Genomic DNA, 3,608 nt, shown 5'->3' on the forward strand with positions numbered 1-3,608 from the left:
AGAACAGCCTGTCATAGCTTACCAAGAAGTCTGTAACTATTTACTGAGATATGCTGTACTGAGAACTTGTCCTTCTGCTGTGTCTCTCCCTTAGAGATTAAGAGGAACAAAGAATACATTCCTCTTGACAGACCTCCTATTGAGTGTTTTGTGTATAAAAGGCATTGCATGGTTAATAAACTTGCTACAGTTCCTCGATTGACCTGTAGTCCTCCCGATCCCGCTCTCCTGTCTTTCTTTCTTTTGTCAATTCCCACCTCCCTACCTCAGCCTGGTTCAACCTGTCAGGCTGGCCCTGACACTTATTGGCTGGTGGGCGTGGCTTTTGGTATAGCAGAGGTGTGGTCAATTTGCATGTTTCTCTTTTATTAGATTAGATATGAGCCATGTTTTTTTTAAAGTATATATTATTGATTTTTTCACAGAGAGGAAGGGAGAGGGATAGAGAGTTAGAAACATTGATGAGAGAGAAACATCGATCAGCTGCATCCTGCACACCCCCTACTGGGGATGTGCCAGCAACCAAGGTACATGCCCTTGTCTGGAATCCAACCTGGGACCCTTTAGTCTGCAAGCCAACGCTCTATCCACTGAGCCAAACAGGTTAGGACCATGTTTTCTAATCTATTCAGCCACTCTAATCTATTCAGTGTTTTGACTGGAGCATTTAGTCTATCTACATGTAAGGTTATTATTGACTAGAGGCCCGGTGCATGAAATTCATGCATGGGGGTGTCCCCTCAGCCCAGCCTTTACTCTCTTCAATATGGGACCCCTCGGGGGATATCTGATTGTCGGTTTAAGCCTGGTCCCAGGGATCAGACCTAAACCAGCAGTCAGACAACCTTCTTACAATCCGCGACCACTGGCTCCTAACTGCTCATCTGCCTGCCTGCCTGATTGCCCCTAACTGCCTTTGCCTGCCTGCCTGATTTCCCCAACCTCTCTGCCTGCCTGCCTGCCTGATTGCACCTAACTGCCTCTGCCTGCATGCATGATTGCCCCTAATTGCCCTCCCCTGCTGGCCAGATCTCGCTCCCAACAGTCCTCTCCTTCCAGCCTGATCTCATTCCCAACTGCCTCTGCCTGACTGATTACCCCTGACTGCCCTCCCCTGCCAGCCTGATCTCAACCACAACTGCCCTCCCCTTCTGGCCTGGTTGCCCCCAACTACCCTCACCTGTTGGCCTGATCTTTCCCACAACTGCCCTCCCCTGCTGGCCTGATATCATCCCCAATGGCCTTCCCCTGCCAGCCTGGTCTCACCCCTAACTGCTCTCCCCTGCTGGCCCGATAGCCCCTAATTGCCTCTTCCTGCCTGATCACCCCTAACTGCCCTACCCTGCTGGCTTGATCACTCCTAACTGTCCTCCCCTACCAGCCTGATCACCCCTAACGAACTTTGCCTCAGCCCCCACCACCATGGCTTTATCCAGAAGGAATTCAGATGTCCGGAAGATGGCCGGTCGACCCAGTCTAATTAGCACATTACCCTTTTAGTAGTATACATAGATTACATAGGATAGGATTGCTTAAATGGGGGGCAGGAGCCTTTTTCATCAAGAGGAGATGCTCTCGGCAGACAAAAATACATAATCTCTATATCTGGACTGATAGCCAGCCATATGCACTATACTGCCAAACCAGTTCATTAAAAAATTGAACTGCTTTTTTACACCTTACACCAAACAGCTGTCGCCCTTAAAACCCTTCCTCAGCCCCCACCTAGGTTCTGCCATTGCAGTTCACCCCGGTAGGTCCTGATTGGTCAGTTTCTATGCCAGTCAGAGTCAAAAGCTCCGTCTCCTAGGCAGCCATTGGCTCCTCACACTTCACCTAGATTTGGTTCTGCTTGGTCATTTTTCTATGCCAGTTAGTGTCAAAAGCTCCACCTTCTAGGCAGCCATTGGCTCTTCACACTTCACCCAGATTTGGTTCTGATTGGTCTGTTTCCATGCCAGTCAGCTTCTCCGGGCCTATCAACAGGCCTGATCAGAGAGGCGGGGCTGATCAGCAGCCCCAGAAGAGACTGGAGAGAAAGAGAAGCATGGCTACTGGCCAGGCCCAGAGAGAGAGGCAAGTGCTGATCAACTGCTGCCATGGGGGCTATAGATCAGAATCTGCTTCTTTCTCAAGGCCTCTCTTTGGGCCTGATCCCCAGCCTCCTTGGCAGTCAGTTGCCGTGGCAACCCAGCACTGATTTCTGGTCGGTTGAGCCTTCCTTCAGTCGTTTTGGATGTTACTGACCCTGGGTTTTTATATATTAGGATAGATACTCATTTGTGCCATTGTTATTCTTTGTTCCTGTGTTCCTTCTTGTTGGGGGCCAGATGTAAGCTGGCAAGGTCCTTGTACCGTAGGGGCTAGTAAGGCTGGGACCCTTACCCACACAGTTTTCCCAGACTTGTTTGGATGGCGATTATCAGTAGAATGGGAGTAACATTTGTAGAATGAGAACAGTCTTTCATAGCTTGCCAAGAAGTCTGTAACTATTTACTGAGATATGCTGTACTGAGAACTTGTCCTTCTGCTGTATCTCTCCCTTAGAGATTAAGAGGAACAAAGAATACATTCCTCTTGACAGACCCCCGATTCAGTGTGTTGTGTATAAAAAGGATTGTATAGCTAATAAACTCGCTTCAGTTCATCAAGAGAACTGGGGTCCTCCCGACCCCGCTTTCCTGTCTTTCTTTCTTTTCTCAATTCCCACCTCCCTGCCTCAGCCAAGCTCAACCCTGTCAGGCTGGCCCTGACACCTTCTTTCCTTTCTATTTCTTCTATTTACAACAGTCTCTTTAGTATTTTTTGCACTGCTGACTTGGTGGTGATAAACTCCCTTAGGCTTTTTTTTTCTGTGAAGCTCCTGATTTCTCCTTCAATTTTGAATGATAGCTTTACTGGATAGAGTATTCTTGGATTTAGTCCGTTGCTTTTCATCATTTTGTATACTGCATTCCATTCCCTTCTGGCCTGATGCATTTCTGTTGAGAAATCATTTGATAATCTAATGGGAGATCTCTGCCTCTTTCATGCAACCTTTAAGGTTCTCTCTTTGTTGTTAATGTTTGCCATTGTAATTACAACATGGCTCAGTGTGGTTCTTTTTGGGTTTGTCTTGATTGGGACCTCTGTGCTTGTGTGACTTTTCTCTTCCCTAAATTAGGGGAAGTTTTCTGTCATTATTTCTTCAAATAGGTTTTCTAATCCTTGTCCTCTTATTGTCGTTCTGGCACCCATATTATATGTATGTTACTTCATTTTATGTTGTACCAAAGCTCCCTTAGGCTCTCCTCCGTTCTAATTTTTTTCTCCAATTGCTGTTAATATTGGGTGAGTTTTTCTGCCCTATCTTCTAACTCATTAATTCGGTGATCTGCTTCTTCTAATCTATTGTTGAAACCTTCCATCGTGTTTTTTTTATTGTAGCTATATAATTTTTTATTTTCTCTTGATTCTTATATAAACTGTTGATTTTCTCATCCATTTGGTTTATGAACTGTATGACCCTTACTCTGAATTCTTTTTCTGACATATTGCATACCTCTGTTTCATTTAATTCATTTTCTGACAATTCTTCCTTTTCTTTCCTTTGGGGGTTGTCTCTGTTT

The sequence above is a fragment of the Myotis davidii genome, unplaced genomic scaffold (assembly GCF_000327345.1).
Source record: "Myotis davidii unplaced genomic scaffold, ASM32734v1 scaffold2127, whole genome shotgun sequence".
NCBI lineage: Eukaryota > Metazoa > Chordata > Mammalia > Chiroptera > Vespertilionidae > Myotis > Myotis davidii.